The 7,210-nt window shown below is 38.1% G+C and overlaps 1 pseudogene; it reads right to left on the bottom strand.

Annotated features, from left to right (window-relative positions):
* Positions 1 to 5,583: 5,583 nt before the first annotated feature.
* Positions 5,584 to 7,210, bottom strand: part of LOC132032199 (syntaxin-52-like) — a 3,292-nt pseudogene continuing 1,665 nt past the window's right edge.

Here is a 7,210-nt window from a genome sequence, read left to right as displayed (position 1 = left end):
ATTTTTGGAAAACATTTTGTATAGGAAAACAAATTCCTTAAAAATGAAAAATTTTAGGGGAAAGCGGGACAAGGGTTACAAGGGGCTTCCCCTTTGATTGTGTCCCCCCTGCCCCCCAACACACCTCTTTTCCCCCCCCCAAGGGCCCAAACCCATAGTCCCTTCCCCCCCCCCCCCTCCCCCCCCGGGGCCCGAGCAGCGGCGGGGGTTCGTCCGCCCCCTTTGGCGGAAAAAAACGTTTACAGGTTTAAAAATTTTTTTTAGTAGTGGGGTTTAAACCCCCCCGGGCCCTTCCGGTGTTTACTTTATTTTAAACCCCCCGATATTTCCCAAAATATCATGTTTTGTGTCATTTTAATCTACTCTTATGACTTTTTCGCAATTTTTGATAATCGTCGTTTGAACTTTTTCGTCATATTTAGTGCTGGTGAAGAGACAAACGATGGAAAACGGTGCTTAAAGGAGTGTTTTGGGAAGAAGGAGTGAAGGGGCGAGTCGACGAGTGACAGTCAAAGATGATGACGAAAGGAAAGAACCCGAACAAGGCCCCCAATCCCCCGCTCGCGAAAAAAAGCGGACACTAAACCCGGGCATCCTCCCGCGATCCTTCCGCCGGGGGGAAAGGGGAGGCCCGAACGCGCTTTCCGCGAGCGGGGGAGAAACGGGACTCCTTTCCCGTTGGGGTGGGATTTGGTTTTTTTTTTTTATTTTTACTAACTATATATAGACGTTTTTTTTTTTTGAGAACGTGTTTTGGGATTTATTAAGGTTTTGAAATAGTTCTTTTTTCTCTCTGGGTTTTTGTTTTTTTCATCTTTTTAAACCCCTGGTTTTCTAATTTTTTGCTTATCAAATCTTATGTTTCTTTTCGGGTTGTGGCAAAACCCCGAAAGTTATTTAATGACAATTATTTCTTTTGATTTTCCATTTTTTGGTTGCTTATTTATTTTTGATCTTAATTGTTTGATTATGGGCTTTTGGAAAAAAAAGGGGTGCGCGAATTGAACTTGAAAAGGAATTTCACGTACGTAAAAGAATAAAAAAGGGGGTTTGTTTTTAATCATTTCTCGAGGATAAGATATCCCTTTACCCCCACTTAGTTAAAAAAAAAAAACGTTCTTTATAAATGCCATGGGATATAAAATAGTAACATCGGGCTTGGAAAAGAGAATATCCAAATAAAATTAACCCAACTATCCCCGGGAAATAAAATAGGTGAAATTTGGATTTAGTTTTGAAACCCAACCCTTTGATCTTCTCTCTCGAAAATTTTAAATTTTTGTCAATTTCCCCTCCAAAAAAATCAAATTGTTCATTTTTCGGTTTTTTTTAGTACAATAAACTCTTGTTTTTCCTTTCTTTAATAGTTTACCCCGTTTGAATTAGCTTAAGGAGAATCTAATTTTCCCGGGATCGATATCGGACTTAACAATCATTTATTTGGCCCCCTTATCTGGGTTTTTTGGGGGCAAACAATTTTTTTGGCGGTTGGGATTTAGCAATATTTTTTTTTTTAATTTGGATTTTTGAATTTTATTAAAGTTTTTTATTTTTTTATTATTCTTTATTTTATTTTCAATTTAATATTTTGGTTAGTTTGTTGTTTGGGCATTTTGGAGTAAAAATTGGTCGAATTTTGGGTTTTTATTTTGGTATCCTTGTTTGATTTGGGAGGACCCATTTTGGGCCCGTCAAAAATTTTGGGAATGGGTTGTGCACCCCAATTTTTTGGGGAATATTGAATATGGGTGGTCAAGAGGGGTTGGAATGGTTGCCCTAACTATTTCCCCTCCCCGGGGCCCATATTATGATTTCGTTTTTGGATTTTGATGGAAAAAATGGAGGAGCAAAAAGTTTGCCCCTTCAATGATGAACAAATGGAGCAAATGAGGGCATAAAATTTAAAGAGGAAAAACAAAAGGGGGAAAAAGTAAGGATTATAAAAACTCGGAAGGGGGGGCCGAAACGGGGAAATAAAAAGGTTGCCAATACTCAGCAACCCCAAAAAAAGAAGAAAAAGGGGTTCCCACAGGAACGGCAGAGATAGGAAATTTCAAGGAAAAACAAGCCAAAAATGAAATTCCTTATTTTCCCCTAGGGTTTCAAACGGGTCACCCGAAAAAAAGGGAAACGAGCTCGGACAAGAGTGACCTTTGGGCCGATATTGGCCAGCAAAAGAATAAAAAGGTTTAGGCGCGAGGGACTACTATTCCTTGGTTTTGGGCCCGCTGTGGAGCGGAAAGCCCCAACCTTCGATGGATTTTTGTTGATGATGTCTTGTTAGGGGATACAAAGTAGGATGTGGGGAAAAAAATGCTTTTAGATTTAAAGGATTTGGTCCCGTTAAAAACATTTTTTATTGCGTGGTGGCACAGGAAAAGGCCCCACATGAAAGAAAGGTTTTGAGGGGGACAAAGCCTTACACCCCAAAAAAAAAGAAAAAGCAATTTACAAAGGGCCAGATGTTCAAAAAACGATATCTTTGCTTGTTTCCCTTTTATTTTTCCCCACCCCCCCAAGCTAAAAATTGGAAAAAAATTGGGGTGAAATTCAAAAGCGGGGTAAAAAAGTTGTTTTCGTCCACGCATTGAAATCTTTAAAAGGGCAAGCGGCAGAAGTTGGGGTTTCGCCCTGAAAAAGGCGACGGGCCCTGGGGCCCCCGGGGGGGTTTTTTTTTCCCGGGCCGGGTTTTTTTCAAATATATAAGAGGGTTTCGAAATTTTTGGGGGTGGGAAAATCTGGTTTGTATCCATATTTTAGGTTTTTGGGAGTGGGATCCTTGGTTTTTTTTTTTAGTATTTTTTCATTTAGTGTCAAAAAAAAAAATAAAAAAAGTTGAAAAAAAATTCAAAAGATTTTTTTTTCCCTTTATTTTTTTTGATAACTTTTTAAGCCCCCTCTTAGAGCTTTCACCCCCCGGGTTTTTTTGGGCCTGGTTCCCCCCGGGGGCAACCGGGCGTGGGTAGTTTTTTTTTTTTTTTTAGTCATAGAAATTTTTCCCGGGGGTTAGACCCCAGGGAAAATTGCCCTTGGATAGGTGTATTCAAAGTGGGCCAGGGGGTATTGGATAGGTGTCTTGAAGTTTTTTTGAAAAATGCGGTGAAATTGTACCTTTCTTAAAACTTAAAAGGTTTTTTTTTGCTCGTATACCCCGCATTGTTGTTTTTTTTGTTTTTTTGATTCGGGGAAAATTCTTGCGTTGATTGTCCTGGGGAAGGTTTTGGGAATCCATGTTTGGTAGCGTTAGAACTTTTTTGGGGTGTTCCGGGGAAAGAAGTTCGGTTTAGCCAGAAAAGAAGAGGCGTTTCTTTGATTAGTCCTAAAAGCCCAAAAAGTTATCCCCCAACTTAATGCACCTTTCTTTTTAGCCTTTAGCCTTTTTTTTTTTTTGGGGTTTAAATTTTCCTTTACCCCTTCGTTCATAAAAAGAATCCAAATATTTTGAGCACTTTAATCTTTACGTGTATAATGGGGTTAGTGAAATAAAAGGAAAGGTTTTAATTTAAAGAAGACAAAGGGGGAAAAAAAAAAGCTAATTTTTGTTAGTTGGGTTAAAAAAAAAAAAAAAAAAATGAAAAAGCAGAAAAAATGTAGCGAAAAAAAATTTCCGTCTAACTTGTGTACTTTTAAAAAAAGGGCGTTAAACAAAGAAAATGGGGGAATTGGGAGAAATTTAAAGGGGTTGGGGGTTTTTGGGAAAAAGGGTTTAAGAAAAAATTGTGCAAAATATAAAATATGTATTAAAGTGCTTAGGGAGGTTAGTCACATTATCCAAAAAATTCTACCGTCCCTTGGCCCAAATTAAAACCCCTTGTTAAAGATTAGGTTTGCTTTCGAAGGGAATGGTTAAATACCAAACCCTTTGGGATGTCGTATTTACTGGATATTCTTTTGGGGGATACTTATTGATTTTTGGTCCCTTGATTTAAACATAGGATTCGAGAGAATGGACTACTTTATTTTGGGGAAAGAAATTTCAATAAGTGGGGGTGTTGATTTCTTGATCATGGGTTTCTTTCGCTTTAAAGTGGGGTCGTTGGGGCAAATTTGGGTTTTTAAAAAGGTGTTTTTGGAAAGGGGGTCCCGGCGTAAAAAGAGGGTTTTGAATCGGCAAACTTTTAAACCTTATTGTTTTGGTTTTTAAAATTTTCTTTTGAATACCCAAAAAAGGGGAACCCCTTGGGGCGTTTTTAAGAGTTGGGGGAGAGTGTAGTTTTGTTGGTTTTTTTTTTGCTCGAGGGGAACCGCTGTGGGGGGGTGATATTTGGGCCAAAAATCATGTTTTTGTCATTTTACTCTTTATGACTTTTTCGCTTTAAATTAAGGGCAAACGTCGAGAACTTATGTCGTCTATTTCGGCTAGGGACGAAGATGACAAACGGGAAAACGGTTTCGGAGTGATTTTGGGAACTAGACGAGTGAAGTGACGAGTGAAGATCAGACCCAAAGGAAAAGAAACGGAAGGACCCGTCCTCGCTCGCGGAAAACGGGCAAATCCGGGCATCCAACCCGCGTCCCCCCTGCGAAAGGGAAAAGGGGCCCCCAACACGCCATCCCGCGGCGGGGAAGCAGCTTCGCGGTTTTCCCGTTCGTAGGTTTGGTTTCCTTATTTTTTTTTTTTGTATATATAGCGTTTTTTTTCGGCGTGGGCGGGATTTTTTGAAGGATTTGTAAGCCAAAGTTCTCTTTTTCTCTCTGGTTTTTGTATTTTTTTATCTTTTTCAACCAAGGTTATTCTGAATTTTTGTCTATGATGAATCATAGTACTAAACTTTTCTAGGGTTTGGGGGAAAGACGAAAGTTGTTTAATGCAATTATTTCTTTGATTTTCCCTATTTTGGGTTCTTTTTTTTTGTTTAATTGTTTGATTTCGGCCAAAAAGACACCCATCTGGGGGCGCGAATTGAACTTGAGAAAGGGGAAATTTACGTACGTAATAAGAATAAATAAATTTTTCGATTTAATATTTTCACGGGATGAGATATACCCTTTTCCTTTCTTAGTTAATACGGGGAAATAAATGCGTTCTACCTCCCAGACCGTAGAATATAGGCGTTATATAACTCTGGGGGTTGGAGGTTCAAAATATCCAAAATATAATTAACCGTCACTAGTAACCCGAAATAAAAAGGGGAAATTTTCAAGTAAGGATTTTAAAAATGACCGAAACTTTCTCTCTCCCCATAATTTTACAATCTTTGTCAAAAAATTCCTCAAAAACACCCTCCCCAAAATTTTTTACTTTTGTTTTTTGTTTTGTACATAAAAATCTTGATTTTCCTTTTCGAATAGTTTCTCGAAATTTAATTAGCAACGGAGAACAAGTCTCCCGGGGTCGATATGGGGCAAACCCCATATTACTTGTCGGCCCGTATCCGGCGTTTGGGAGCAACACCCACGCAAAACCGGCCATGCCCACACCTCCCGTAGTATTTGTTGATTATTCAAATACTTTTTGGATAATATTTTTGTTTTCTTTGAACACAAAAAATAAGTAAAATCCCTTATTTTCTAAAAAAAATTTTCCTTATCGAAAACACCCCGGGTAATGAAGTGCAAAAACCCCAAAAAAAATTAAACCCCTTAAAACAACAAAAACAGGTTTGCATGAGTTGTTCCAAAAGCAACAAAATTGTCACCATCTTGAGCCAGTAACATCAACATGTTTCCAGGGTATCCTGCATTGAATCAACAAGAAAGCAAGATGAAGTCAATATCCTACTTAATATGAAGGGATATTTCCTGGAAAAAGGGTGTGAGGCAAACAATGATCTTGTTTAAGTAGCCCTCTTAACTGTCAATGCATATGTTTGGTGCTCTGTTCCCCCTAAATACTCAAGCCCCCGCTTGTTCCATTAATATAAAACCCCAAAAAACATACAAAAAAAACAGAAAAGCTAAAGCAGGGGAAGTTTTCAAAGTATATAACAATTTGCCTTTCATAATTTGCCCTTTTAAGACCAACAACACCATAATTGTCAAGTCCTGTAGCTCTGTTCATAGCATCCCCTGCCTTTGTTTCTGGTCCAAGCAAGCTGTCCCTATTGGCAAAGTTCGACGTATTCAATGTGGAGGACATTTGGGTTGCTTTTGATTTTAAATTTGCAAGCATATCCTTGCGACGATTCATCTCTTTCTCTGTCCTGCATACAAGAGGAAGCAGGCTTGACAAATCTATACAGAAGCAAGATATAACTAGCAATGCTATTAGGCCAATTTGTTCAAAGAGATATGCGGACAGAAAACTGCTACAAATTCTTGTAACACTTGCCCCCCCCACCCTCAAGATATTCATAAGAAAAAGGTACAATTCCCAATGTATAAAATTGGAAGTTACTTCAAACTAACATAACTGAGACTCTGGACATTGTTAACAGTGACTACAGAAGAAAGCCTCGATTATTTTAAATACTTTCTCTTCTATAATCCTCCATATGGACAATTCACTAACAACTATGGAAAAACAAGGATGACTTGTATTTGCTATCCATTTCCCTATTACACCCTACATTTCAAATTGCATGTCTTATGCAGCTTTACATTTTCAAGGGAACAGAACAAAATATTTGACTTTGCATAATTCAGTAGTTTCAGATTGAGTATGCACAGTTAATGATAAGTGAGGTCAATTTTCTGTATCAGATCATGTTTTACTTGCTTAATTTAGAAGTGTAACCAAGGAAGCAAGGAAATACTTCATTGCCCCATAATATCTTTTGTGAAGGATAATTTGATTGGCCAATATTAAAGTGGATTAGGCATGGATCACCCTGGACATGAAGCCAAAATATAGAAATCATGAACAGAAACACATTTCAACTAATATAAATATTCACCATAATGAAATAAGAATATACTCAGTGCAGGTCAAATACAACTATCCACTGGCTATTTAGGAACAGATGCAAAGTTTGCTAACAGCACGAGAAGAGAGTCATATGAACAGGTTGCCAAAGTACAAGCAATTTAATACATTTAAATTTTAAACAACATTAAGCAATAGAAGACTCGGATTAAGAAAACTCACAAATGTTGCTTTCCAGGAAGCTTAGAGTCAATAGATTGTAAGCTATCAAGTCTAGTTCCTAGTATTGTGATCTTCCTCCTTATTGAAGATGAATGACGCTGTGCTTCTGGGCCTGTTGCGGGCAATGAACTTTTTCAGATATCATGATACTGATGTCATCCCGATTTTCCTGCTTCATTGTAT

The sequence above is a fragment of the Lycium ferocissimum genome, chromosome 9 (assembly GCF_029784015.1).
Source record: "Lycium ferocissimum isolate CSIRO_LF1 chromosome 9, AGI_CSIRO_Lferr_CH_V1, whole genome shotgun sequence".
In the NCBI taxonomy this organism is placed as follows: domain Eukaryota; kingdom Viridiplantae; phylum Streptophyta; class Magnoliopsida; order Solanales; family Solanaceae; genus Lycium; species Lycium ferocissimum.
Note: the sequence above shows the minus strand (reverse complement) of the source record. Positions and strands in the feature narration are given on the sequence as shown.